This window comes from Varroa destructor, unplaced genomic scaffold, assembly GCF_002443255.2.
Source record: "Varroa destructor unplaced genomic scaffold, Vdes_3.0 BEIS01000003.1, whole genome shotgun sequence".
NCBI classification, from domain to species: domain Eukaryota; kingdom Metazoa; phylum Arthropoda; class Arachnida; order Mesostigmata; family Varroidae; genus Varroa; species Varroa destructor.
Window position 1 is genome coordinate 29,456,561 of NW_019211456.1, and position 13,897 is coordinate 29,470,457.

Here is a 13,897-nt window from a genome sequence, read left to right on the forward strand (position 1 = left end):
CTCGAATATTGAGTTCTTATAATCGTAAAAATAATTTATGTTTTCGATAGAAACAAAGTGGATTACTAAAAGGGAACAAATACAAACATAAATAATATGTATTAGAAGCATGATGCGAAAGCAGTTTGCTCTACAATAAGTAGGCCTGCTGTAGTAGAGCACCTCCTTGTGTGACTACAGCGAAGCTTGCGGGCGGCGCGTGTGCTTCCGCGCACGTGCATCGGGGGACGTAGGGGAGCATAGGATTCTCGCTTGCTGCGTGTGTAACGAAGTCGCTCTCTGCTGGAGGAGCAGTCAAATGGCGTAAATTTTTAACTAAGTACCATCGGAGGATCAAGCGACAAGTTTTGAGGCGAAGAAGGTTCCCTGAGTAAAGTCGGCAACCCCACCGACCGATGTAGAGGAGAGAGAAAGGAGAACAGAGGTAAGGTAATATGAGAGCAGTGCGTCGAAACAACGGCGGAGAGGAGCCCTCCGGAGGCGACTTGTACGAATTCCGTGCTAGTGTTGGTCATGCGGAGTACAATTCACGCACTGTTGGCTTTGAGCTGAACCCGGACGATACGCAATGCCAGATACGTGTCGTTTCTTCCACAATCACCATCGTTGATTCCGTCGTTTCCGCCACTGCGACCACCCCCTGTTATAAGCGTTAACTACCAGGCTGCTTCACGAACTGACGTCATATTTCCCTCTTAAGCTTTATTTGAATATATAGGAATGACAAGATACCAACACCGTGGCAATGTTATCCTGCACCATGTCCTCTTATCGTCCGCTCATAAGTTTGACCTCCTGAGCTCGTGCGACTCATTCGAGACTTCTGAAACATGCCTAACCCGCAAACTGGTGCCCGGTAGAGCTCTGCGTTGGCGGATGCGATTGTGAATGCAAAACGATTCCGGTGGACAAAATCGTGCTCGTCTGCTTTTAACGTTATATGTTCATAGCAAAGCAACCATCTTACCACTTATCCAACAGTAGTGGTCCTGGCATTGAAAAACCTGAAGAAAGATTCCATGCCTTGTAGCCTACAGTTTGTTACACAAAAAAGGAAGTGGGAAAACTCGAATTTTGCTGTTAGAGAGGCGGGGGTTGAGTCGGCTCGATTAACTGAGTTGAGTCCCGTTTAGCTAGCAGGCACCTCTCGGAAAACTCTGTGACGGTACTACGATTACGAGAAGTAGGAAGGGAAAGCCGCGTGGGTTAATAAGCTTGTAGTAACGTTATCACAGTGCCCTGGATGTCACAGTGCAGTGGATCTGGGCAAAGTGAGTAACGAAAAGGAAAGAAAGATATGTCGCTTCTAGAAAGATATTGAAGGCGGCCGCGGTCTCAGCAATGGATGTCTGTGGGTCGGGAGAGCCAAGCAAAGTTGTTCTGATTGAAGGTAGCAAGTAAATCTCGAACAGAAGGTACTAGATGCAGGCAACAAGGAATTGAGACGACGAAAACGAAGCGTCACTATTTATCTGAAATTAGCTTCTACACTAAATGTTCAAAAGTAAACCCGTTCACTTGCGGTAGATGGTGGCAAAAGCTCGGCCTTTTTCAAAAGCATGGTCGCTGTAAAACTTTAGCTGTATGAGCACGGAAATCTGATAGAGCGCTAGCGACCATTTGTGTGTACTCAAAATCGTGCACATACCTATATTTGGTAAAACGTACCGATAGCATTGTTTGTATTATTTGATCCTACTACGCTGGCGAAATTATTCCGGACTGAAATCAAGGGCTACCTATTGGCGAGAAACGTAGAGAACGATAAACTTCTGTTATAAGCGAAAGAAACATCAATGTGAAAAATTTTAGTAGCACAGGTATCAATAAAACCTTCTTTATTATACACTTACGTATATATACGTTCGCCAACCTGGCGCTATGTTAAAAGCGCTGACGCTGAATATTTATTATTGTGAGCTAATGGAGTCGTACACCGTGTGTTGTTTGTTTCCACTATCGCCATACAATAGACTAATCTTTGCTATGAAACGATAGTCAAACGATACTAAAGTTGTCATTAATTAGAACTTAAAGGTAGTGAAAGAGAATGGAGTGATCTGAGCGGTGGACAAGGATGGTAATCGACCGAGTGCGTATCTTAAGAGCAAGGATTAGAGCACATTCTGTGCGTGAAGGTATGTACGAATATTCGTAAAGGTATATAATGAGAGATGACAAAATCTACACTGAAAATAAAAAAAAAAAAAAAAAAAAAAAAGGGTCTCCTGCAAATGTTGAAAGTAAGCGACCCGTGGTGGTTGGTTTTGCCAAAATAGGATGATTTGATAGACGGAAAACGGAGGTTTGCTTTGGGTGATCAATGAATTGAACGAAAGAAAGCAAAAAATCTGTTCTTCCAGATAGGCTGATCCGTCAATCTACTATGAATGAGATCCTGCCGCCGACGAAAACTGCTGGGGTTGGTAAATGGTAAAGGAGTATTCAATGAGGGAAAGGTTTTGCCTAAATAGATAGACAGTTCACCTTTTTTTAGCCGATAATATCAAGAGTATATTAATATCTTGAATGCGGCTAATTTGACAGTACGTTTGACTTGATTTGTTTCATGGCCAATAAGTCGCCTTTTATTTCTCCTCCGTTCTGGCTGTTATAGGCGGTTAGTTACGGAAGCGTACGTTGCGGAGCACAAAAAAGCCGTCTGTCTGGTTCTTCTGTGCCAGACAAGGATGGGACGGGCTGGAAAAGGGTTAAGCGGTCATAGAGGGGAGCCCTCGGTGACGCCGACAGAACGCCATCAAGTCAAGACAATATGTTTTCGCCCCTGATCCATGCTCCCTTTTCTTTCACGATCCCTCTACGACCGTTAACAAGACAAACTTTTTTTGGTTGTGCTGGTGCCAGCGTTCGTCGTTTTTGCCCGCGCTAAGATTACCACCGACTCCCCACTACTACCACTACTATGGCCACCGGTATATGTCCTATCTTGGTGTACCACTTTGCTATTGGGCTCTGACATGCCCCAAGATCCACATGAACGAAGGGGTACACCAACATACTTACAGGGGCAAGCGCCTATTCATTCGCTCACTAGAGAACAGCCAACCAGACATTAGAGCGCTACGTGTATTTTGCACAAAAGAGAGAATATTCAAAAGTGATAGATTTTATATAAACAACGAATCATTCGTGAATGTGTAAACCTGAATGAATGCAAAGAGAGATGGAAATAGAGAATCAATGAGATATGTGTATAGCATATAAGGCTGAAAAATACAGAACCTTATGAACCGAACGATTACGTTATCGTATGAGGTCAACAGTCGGAAAGTAGAAGACTACTTCATGATCAACGTGGCGTGTCATTTCACTTATCAGCTGCGATCTGGAATAATATAACAGATTATAGGGAAAAGTATTAGAAAGAATATGAAAAGTCAATAGAAACTTGATTGGGAGAGCCGCCACGGCTCGGTTTAAGAGACTTGAAACCATTGGAAAGCGTACTTCCATAGCATTAGTATCTCCATATAAAAATGAAGAAAAAGAGGAAAGGAGCTCATATTGTTACTAGAATAACTTGTAATTACTGCAAAAACATGAAGATGGTTTGCTATACAATTACGGATTTTCCGAGTGATTCAGTGTAGTCTTTGTGAAAGCAAAACTTTCTATAGTCGAGACATAAACCAAAATATGTTAACTATCCTGATAAGTGCAGAACTTGTTAGGAGTTGTAGAAAAAACAGCTGTTGAGCTTTAAATAAATAGTGAATTATCAGTAAATTCAAAAGGCAATGATAAATATAACTATAACGTGTATAAATAGAGCTTGTGAAGCCTTTTAGGATTGGCCATTTGCCTCTACCGTTAGAAAATCATAGAGCCAAACAACGCAGAACTTTTTTTCGTTAGCGGGATACTTAGGGTTAAATAGTTATTTCGAAATTGTGCTGTACTTCCTATCGCCATCGTTAAAAACCGACGTTCTGTAACTTGTAGTGGCCGCATTTCTCCCACTGACCCAAGCCTTGCCGCTTGGCCTGTGAAATTGCGCATTATTCTTGATGGCTATTATATAACTCTATCGATCACTAACGTTCTAAGAAATCAATCTCCAAGCCACCATGTTGGGCATGTAAGGGTAACATAGTTGTCAGGCGAAGGCATACAACGATTAAGATGTTTATTCGAATAGTCTTGTTCCACCTGTTTTAATATAACAATTCAGGTTAGCAGAAAGCCATATAAACATTAAATATGAAATAGAAATTTTACATTGTGTAGAATTAGGCTTGAACGCAAATTTGAACTCATATTATTATAGCTATTAAAGACGAATTAGAGCGGTTGGCTTCAAACCTGTCCAAACTCAAAAGTTTACCATCGTGGTTAGAGACTACAGTAGATTAAGGCCAGTGAGTTAAAAGCTCCCTGTGGGTACAGCTTTGAGGCCACTGGAGTCCTTTCGCCTAAATTGCCGTGACCTCTTTTTCGGGCCGAGTACTATTGTACTGGGCTGATCATTTGGAAACAGCTGCTGTAGAGGACACCTTAACGCAGAAGTGGGCCATCTATATATAGTGATAATGTGAAGGGCGCAATAATTACGATGATACCCTATTAATTCAATAGAATGACTTGTGCTGCCTGGTACGGAGTCCTCTAGGGCTGATTCATCTGTCACATGCCAGTGCAGCGCGTTATCGTTTTAAATCAAGCTTGAATGAGCGTACTGAAAAAATTAGAAATAGAATTCATCATTTTGTATGTTATTTACAACTGTCCGTATCATTTTCTAATTGTGACGTCTTTTGTTCACATTAAACATTTTATGTAGAAAGTGCATAGTTCTAATATATCAAACTTGCCTTCACACTTCACCCATCGTATGATATCCTTATGCAAACTAATCATATAATTAAATAATAACAAAACTATCGACAGAAGAAGAAGAAGCAGCCCAGCCCGGCGCAGCAATGGCCCCATTTTGTCATAATGTCTGCCGGGTCAAATCAGATCATTCCGGCAGAAGCAAGCACCTCACCTCCTGCTCCAAAATGTTGTATCCAAAAGGTCTGGATGAGTTAAGACCTTCTCTTCCTTGTAGTGCGTGGTGCTACCTTTCGTACAGGTAACCTTAGCTCCTAATCATTTTTATCACCATCAACGTCACCAACATCGTAACATCGTTATAGGCACAGTTTTGTCCTCGCCGCGTAAGCGATAAACCGCTCGCCGTCGAGGCCCATCTCGAGCGACGGAGTTCCTTGCCGATTCCAGGATTCACCTCAGGCTCTGCAGCTGCTTGCGCCCGCCACTAGCGCTCCCATGACAGCGATAATTCTCTTCATTGGTACAGGTACTTCGTCCCTTCTACCATGTCCCCTTTGCCTAACGTTCACTGATCTAACTCGTTTCTGGCTTCCGCCATCGTGGCGCTGCCATTTGCGCCCATGAACAAGCCCTTTACACCCCTCTTCTCTGATCTCTCGTTTAGCAGCAGCGGCCGCCCTTCTGCTTCCTGGATTGTCTCTCCCAACGTTCGTGATGCTGGGTCGCCCATAACTGTACACGGTGCTAGCTGCGATTTCAAAGTTCATTGCTCGACTCGCTCTAAATGCAGCCCTTCAGCTCGACCAAAGAGTGCATCATCACTTTACGAATTAGTACAGCGCCAAAGTGGGCCATGGGCGCTGATCAAGTCGGCGATGTCACTTGTAAGAAAAGATGTAAAACTAAAATTGTAACTTGGGTTATACTTCATTCAAAAGATTGAAGTTAAAATTTGATTTCAATATAGTGGTATCGCAGAGGATAAATTAGTGGTAGGTTCTTCTAATCTTCATTGTTTTTTTCTGCTGAGAATAAAAGTTAGAAAACAAAAACTCGATACTGCATAATTGTGGGTCCAGCACTCGAAGTGCGTTGCTAATAGAATTGTTACTTTTTCAGAAGCACAGCTTTTGATGGAAAGTTAAAAATGATTTACCCGGTTCTACGACCCGTTCAGAGTTGGCTATTATTTTGCACACCCAAGAAATAGCTGTCATCTAACTTTTTGTGCTGCATCGCTCGGGTCGAGTAGAATATTGGGCTGTTCTTCACAGACTGAAAAACTAAAGAAACTTTGAACCTTTAGTGACAAACATAATGAAGGCAAACCAAGTTAGTGCATTGGCAATGTTGCCTATTACGACATAAACTTCATATATATATGGCTTTACTTTTTTAGTGCGCGAAGAATAGCTTGATATTCTACTCGACCTGAGCGATGTACCACGAAAAAAGATAGGCCAGGTAGCCTCTTCTATCTAAAACCCGTTTTTAAATGAAGTATACACAAGAAAAAATAGTTGGAAAAACATTAATTTATTTCAATTTCCGCCGATTGTTCTTCCAAACGCCGCAAACCGCCAATTAAGCGACGGTAAATAGTGAAAGCGCGAGACAAAGCTTTTTCGGAGAACCCTATTTTATATGATGTAAACCTTGCTCTGAAAACAGCAATACTAAAAAAAAGACCGGCTAATCTTTGATTCTCACAGAACAGGAGTTACAATTTTGTAACGTGAAATGTAAGTTAGTTTTGTTAGGAACTTATGATGTGCGGTAATGAATACAAAGCCCCGGCTTGTAGATAGAACATCGTGTAAACGAATATCAACTTTTTTAGTTTTGTTATGCTATTTTAGTTAAGATTACAATCCAGGCATTGAGGGGCAAATCCTAAATTTTGAATTCTTAACGAGCTTCTTGAAAAATTTCTACTCGCAAGTTGAAAGCGGTGGGCAAAACTTCGGAAGATATTGCTTATTATTTAGGCCGAGAACACTGCCTTCGATTGTTAGTCGATGTGATCTTAATCTACCTGACTGAACATGCCCGTGTAAATGTAAACAAATTGTGGGCGGCTGTAAGGTCGGGTTAAAATAGTATGTAATTATTATATTACTTCAATATGCAATATAAATAAATAATCAAAGGCGCCAGCTTGAATATAGAATTCAGTATATTGGGGAGAATTAGCGGAAGTCCGAAAAGCTGCTAATCACAACATTTTGACAGCGGCGACATGCGGCCAAACCACTTTTGAATAGCCTAAGCTTGCAAACACTTATACGATGCAAATGGCGGTCAAGATATTTACCTTTATGCATTTTTGTCATTCTAAAAGATGCTTAAGTTAGAGAATCAAGGAACAAGTACAGGCAAGCTCCTCGACACCATTGCCACCACGGCCATTACTGCTACTAGTAATCTTTATTGGTAGAAAACACACACGAATGGAAAACAGGAACTAGTCACAAAAGCAGCGGAACAGACTATAGAGAGAAATGTCACCCTGCTGCGCGAAGTCGCTCTCGCACAGCGGCCCGAGTACATTTCGGCGACTGTCGATATAAACAGTTGTGGACCCATCACGGTGTCGTGGTGGGGACGTTTTTATTGTGCAGCTATAGCCGCTGCTGCTATTGCCGTAGACCCTGCTCCAGGGAAAAAGGCAGCTTTTTTTTTCTGTTGTCGTTCTCTAGAACGGTCGAAGAAGCCGAGGCTATAACGTATTTGTTGTTACGGCGAACACAAGCGTGTCACCTGGCGTCGCGATACGTGACAGCGTTGGTTAACATCGTTGACATCGCACAGGCAACACAGGGCGGACGGCCGCTAAGGTGAAACTCACGTCTCGTCGCCACCGCCATTGCCGGCAATGATAACGTTTGACGCAGCGTTCATACTAAACTCACTTTTGCTTCGGTCATGTTAATAAAGCCATGAATTTTAAGTAGTGAGGTTATTACCTCTGAAAGATGTCAGGGCCCGGTGCAGGCACAACCGATACAGGCGGCTCGATTGGCTCATGGACAGGGTAAAACGGAAGAGACTCTTGTCAAGGAGATGTGGAGTAGCTGATGATGGTAGGTAAGCAGCAGAAGTGAAAAAGGACTAGATGAAAACATTATCTAGGCAGGAGGCCAAAGAGCTGACCAGACTTTGGCTCGTGCCAGCCTTGTGAGGTTTATGATTCGGGTGGCCTGCTGACAAAGTCCTTTTTTAGGAGTAGTGTGCAGTGGCAATAAGGCCTTTGCCTACATTCAAGAATAGGCAGAAGCTCTCGCGATCCGTGAGCAAAGAACAGAAATGGTCTAACCAAATGAAACATTTACGGTTGGCTGGCATTTGCGAATATATTGGAAACCTACGATTTACGGCGATCCAACCTGCTGTCGGTAGAAAGAGACTAAACGCAAAACAACGCGATTGGAGAATATTGGCGCTAGAAAAAGTCACGCCATCCATACAGTAACACGTAACGATTTGATGTAGAGAGGAGAGTTCGTGTACGAGCTGTGGTCAATTATCTGATTGCCATTTATTTAGCTTCTTTTTAGCAATAAGAAACACTTTGTCTTTTGACGAGGCGAAATCGAGAACTGTAATATCAGCGGCTCTCTGCATTTCGTTTGCCTACAGAAAATATTTCCTATGTGACGTGATTTTTTTGCTTGTAGTGTTTTTTTTTTTTTATAGCTATGTTTGTCATTTCTGCCGCCAAAACTAAGCATATAAACACCTAGAACACGTATAGTGACAAGTAAATGTGATAAATTCTGCCCATCGTCACATAACTACCAAATCATTATTATGCCATCCATTCTTTGGGTAGCTCTGCAAAGTAGTCCAAGGCTACCTGCTTATGATAGCAGACTCTCTGTCTGTTGACTGGCGCCCGTTCTGCCGCTGAGAACAAAGAGTTAACGAGGATCCAATTACAGAAGCATCTCGTTTTTTCCTGCTTTTTTTTTTGCTTGTTTCGTTGCCCTGTTCCTACTCCTATTTTCTACTACTCAGAGACAAGCGGGTATGTATTTGCTTGCCTCCTGATAGGCTGCCCCTCTCATTCAAGCTCGACGACTTGTTTGCTTTCCTTCGCCAGTTTACTTCTGCGCGGACTATCATGGTCTAAGAACGTCACACCGGTGCAGTGTGTAATGGGACACATCCACTGATACCGACTGACTTTTGGTTTTCAAGACTGTTTCTCCCGTTGCTATCCGGAATAGCGAGTGGCAAGCTGGGGGCGAAGGGGTGGAGGAGCAAACCAACACAGCGATAAGAGAGAGCTTAGGGGTTGGAGGGTTGTTGGCGCAAGAACGCGAAACAACATGAGCGGAGCTCGAAGCAGCAGACCAAAGGAAAGAGAGCAGCTGTAGATGGGACATAGCCGTTGTTTGGACCACCCATGTTCCGCATCCTCGAAAAAGATGGCCGTCTCGTTGAGCCGATCCGGCTGCAGTTCCTGGTGCTGCCACAGCGCCACGGCTGTCACGGCTGGTATGGTGTTTCGCGTTTGATGCTGCTGCTGCCGCCGCCTCCGCCATCGTGGATGCAGCTCGTTCGATGTCCAAGAGCACAAGGGAATCGCTTGCTCTCCCGTTATATAATACGCTGTCGGTAGCTATGTTACGGCTGCGGCTGTTAAGGTTTGTTGCTAAGGCTGCTATTCTAGTAGCAGTGACCACGGTCGTGTGTATGGCGGCGGTGGTAGGGGTGGTATTGGTGGTTACCGAGGCTGCGGGCACTCGGAGGCCCTTCGCGTACTCAGCTCAGACAGACCCTTCAAGAGCGGAAATATATTATCGTATCGTATTTGTATTCAGTTGGTGTGCAGCACTGGCTCGCCTGCGGCGATGTGCTTCTTCGTCTAGCTGGCCCTAGCTAGTCTTAGTTGCGCCTGCTGATGCCGGCTGCTCCTCATGCGTTGCAGAGCGTTCGCGACCATTGCTGCAGCTGCCACATTTGCTACGACTGTGGTTCAAGGGTGAGATCGAGGGAATAAGGCAATCGGCTCGGTAAACTGGAGAGAGAGGGATTGAAGTGCCAGGATACAGAAGCGACGACGACGTCCGGGAGTGGTGGAAGCCAGAGAGTAAGCGATTGAGAAGGAGAGAAATTACAGAATGGAAGCCGGACAGATAGAACGGAGGCAAGCTGCTACACAGCCCTGCTGACTCTCACAGAAGGCGAGAGAGGAACAACCAAGATAGAAGAGAACGCAAGTTAGGAGCGATGCCAGCCCGCTCCTGCCTGCCGTCAAGAAGCTGTCTAAAGGCGAGCGCGAGTAGGAAGAGAAGACCCGAGGCGTCGAGCATCCACAGCCACGGCAACTGGCGCGGCAATGACGGCACCAGCGAGAAGTATGCCTCCACTCGCGTTCCTTTTTCCTTCGGGCTGCGATGCTAAGGCGACGGAGAGAACGCGGCGGAAAAGCCGTAAGGCACGTAAGGAATAAGATGGCGTCACTTCAAAGGAATGCCATCCCTTTCTCTGCTGCTGGCTTGTCGGCTTTGCTACCCGCAAGTCTACCCCTAGCCTGGTAAGGAGGGCTAGCTTCACAAACTCCCCAGTAGCGCCTCAGTCTTAGCCCAAGCTCTTTACCAGTTTCCTTCAACCCCTCTTTCATTCTGGTTTCTGAACACTGTTCAACTACTTGAAGAAGCAGGACCATCGCTGTTCTGCTTGTAAGTTTTGCGACTTCATGTGCTGGATGCTTGCTTCCTGCTAAACTGCCGCTGAATGGTGCTCGAATTTATCCACCAGCCATACCGCGCACCCTTATAAGCTAGCACAACTGACGCGATTAGTGCACACACTTCGCTCCCTTGTGGTCCCTCAGATCTTCAACCACCCCCCTGCGTTCAGCTTTCTCACAGTTTCCTGACAAGATTTCCCACAAATACCTCACCTCCGTTGCTATCGTTCCTCACGAACGAGAAGACTGCAGAAACATTCGACGACGACTGCCTGCCAGTCCGTCATGGAAACAGGCGGCAACGGCAGCACTGGTGACGATGGCTCCTGCCGTGAAGGTTACAGGCGTACACATGCACACGTGCAGATGATATACGATGCAATGCGGCTGCCAGTGGAAGGGGGTACTAAGGTGGAGCAAAGGCTAGCAGGTACGTTGGCCGGGCGACAAGCGTTGGCCCAGGCAGCTACGATGCTGATGGCAGCGAGCAGCTCTACCAGGGTACGAGCTGGTAAGATCTCAGCTCGTAGCAGGAACCAGTCGACGATAATAGAACCCACATTTAGATTTACCAACTTGCTAGCGGTGGTAAACGGTGCCCCTTTGTTTGGGACCTAAACAAACCAAACTGTACAAGCTTCTCTCTTTTCTGCATTACTGCTTGGCGTTCACTATTTCGTTCATCCTTTTGTAGATTTTGAGCTTAGTCATATAGGATATCATGTGTCGCTGGATAGATTGCGTCAAGTACCTTGGCCGTGAACACGAGTTCATGATAAGAAGGAATATGGCTGTGAACACAATAAGCCATTAGGCAATGATGCGTTTCTTGATAGATTACAATTTTAATCTTTCATTTGGTCATTTGAGAGACAAATATTCAAATGGGTATTTATCATATTAGAAGTCTTAATATATGACTGACTCTTTATTTATAGTATCGCCTTAATAGATCTAACAGTGGCATAATCACAAGCTTCAGTAGCGCGTCTGGTAAAACCTGCTGTACTGCAGTTTGTTTTTCAAGTTGCGGGCCGAATGTGAAGCCTAGTGAACATTTAGAATATTAAAATATTTCTTGGTATATATATATATAATGAGCACAAACTTATATAATAAATGAAAAATTCCTCAATACGGTCTCATTCAATAGTACTCTTGGATACGCTGTAGCCAGCTCGTCCTCGGTAGAAGGACCAAGTGCGCTTTCCGCCTTTTTTAAACGAGTCGAATTCTACTGAGCACCCGCTACATTTATAACGCCTGAGACGAATGAGAAAAATTAGGTTTTAGAAAACGAAAGAGAAAAATATACGTGTATATATTTTTTGCGAAATAAAATAAAATCGCGAATTCAGAAAGCCAACAGGAACAAGTACCGTCGAAATTAGGGGAGGGGAGACATGTCAACACGCAGTCGTTGTGCAACGTGCCATTTTCGAAAGCATTTACCAATGGCCTCGATCCACCCCTCAAAATGCCTTTTGGTACCGAGGCTTTCAGCGAATGGGGTTGCTGTCTTCGAGGGCCGAAACGCCGACGCAACCGCTGAACTATTAAGCCAACGCAGCATGAACATAGCATAACATATTGTTTATTGTTTTGTCATTGCATTGTAAGTTATATTGATATTCTAGAAATACTCCTTACCGACATGATAAGGAATCGTGGCTGCATAACAATGGAACAAAGTAAACAAACAAAACTGTTTTAGCATTTGCAGACTGCTTTGCTTTCCTTCATAGCTGACACTGAACGACGTATTTAAAGGGAGTCAGTCTCTGCAGAGTACGAGCCTATTGTCGTTTGCCAAGAATCTAACTCATCCTTCGCCTAAATTGTAGCGGATTAGAAAATCTAAATTTTTTTTTTTTTATCGATTCACACACGAAAAGGTGTGATATCTACGCTAATAGGATACAGTAGTTGAGATGTAATAAAATATTAATCAGTTGATCTCAAAGCCTAGAGATCGATAATCGATGAGCTTCTTAATATATCCATCATTACATTACTTATAAATCGGAGCAGTGTGAAATGCATTTTGTTAAAGTGACCGCTATCGACCTTTTCTTTAGCGATACGTATTAAAGTCCTCCCACGTTTAATCTATCGTCCGGTCGTTCTTCGGCAAAGCTTTTTATTCTATAGCGATACAGGGTTGCGAACCCTATTAGACATTTTTTTATTTAATATTTAACCCTCGTTTAAAATCGTTTGTGTTGCGTTAAATTTAGTAGTCATAAGTAGATGTATATCTAGTTACTCGGCGTCATTTAGTGGAGAACTTCCGCGGTTGCGCCAGCTTTAGTTACGCCTTGCGGGTCCTTGCACTTTCAGGAGCGGAGCGAGCGACAACAGGGATCCGCAGAAACCCGTTCTAAACTCAACTTGCTGTGCTCCTGTACACCACCATTCAATTGTTTCAAGCAAAGCTGGCCAGAAAGAAGGACGTCTGGGTAGACTGTTTGGTTCGTTTGCTCAGACAAAGCGCGACCTACAAGTCGCATATCGTTGCCGCAAAGCTATGGACTATAACTGCCGCTACTACTTCTTCGACTTCAATAGCGACTATTATGTCAGCTAGCGGGTGAACGAACGGGTGCGCGGCAAAGAACAAGTCAACAATATTTCAATTCGAGCCATGGCTTATCGCCAGCCTGCCAAAAGGCTTGACGAAGGGAACAAAGCAGCTGGGCAAGATCGGGCACAGGGACGTGAAGTACGGAATGAAGACGAGGAATGCCGCAGCGCTAGCTGTTATTACCCGCTACCCACTGGACTCTCAAGCCCGACGCGCGCAGGGGCCACGCCACGCAAATGGAATGATCACAAGCATTTTCCCTCTCGTACATCAGAGCTCAAAGCCAACGTTGTATCTCGACTAGAAAGTGGGCACTGTGTGCGCGGAAGAAAAGCGCCAACAAGAATGAGGCGCAAATCTCCGTACAACTGCATCTGAAGCATGAGGACAGCCGAGCGGTGCGTGGGACGACTGACTAGTGTAATCTTACTTGGCCAACGTTATCCAAAAATATAGGCGGATTGGGATGTAGAGCTCGATAGATTCACTTACGGGAAGCTATATGGCCAATATCAGCCGGCCAGCCCCAAGCAATTTGTTGACTATTATACGCATATGGGCTCATCTATGGAACTATGCAACTCTCAGATTGTATAGGACTATTGACCCTAATTGCTGGTCGTCGAACTGTGTACGGGAATGGCCATCTTTGTGCTTATGCGCTGTCCGATCTTTTATTGGCGTTGGAACTGGTCGGAGCTCTCGGAAATGAAGCAAAACTTTTATAATGATAACCATAGAACAAGCGAAGTACCATAAATGAACGCTTCTAAAGGTAGCCTCATTCAAAGCTTAGCTGTATTAGGACAAAATTATAT

The 13,897-nt window shown here is 44.3% G+C and overlaps 1 long non-coding RNA gene across 8 annotated transcripts in view; it reads left to right on the forward strand.

The window, feature by feature from the left end:
• Positions 1–13,897, forward strand: part of LOC111247373 (uncharacterized) — an 84,639-nt gene that overhangs the window by 43,584 nt on the left and 27,158 nt on the right. Inside the window, exons 2-4 of one of the 8 annotated variants that reach the window (XR_015323240.1) lie at positions 2,029–2,138; positions 2,364–2,422; positions 2,618–4,755. The exons of 6 other annotated variants lie outside the window; for them this stretch is intronic. This is a non-coding gene — a long non-coding RNA (uncharacterized LOC111247373). Of the gene's footprint in view, positions 1–2,028; positions 2,139–2,363; positions 2,423–2,617; positions 4,756–12,835; positions 13,478–13,897 lie in introns of those variants that run through there. One more of the 8 variants, XR_015323241.1, reaches the window with a different exon arrangement.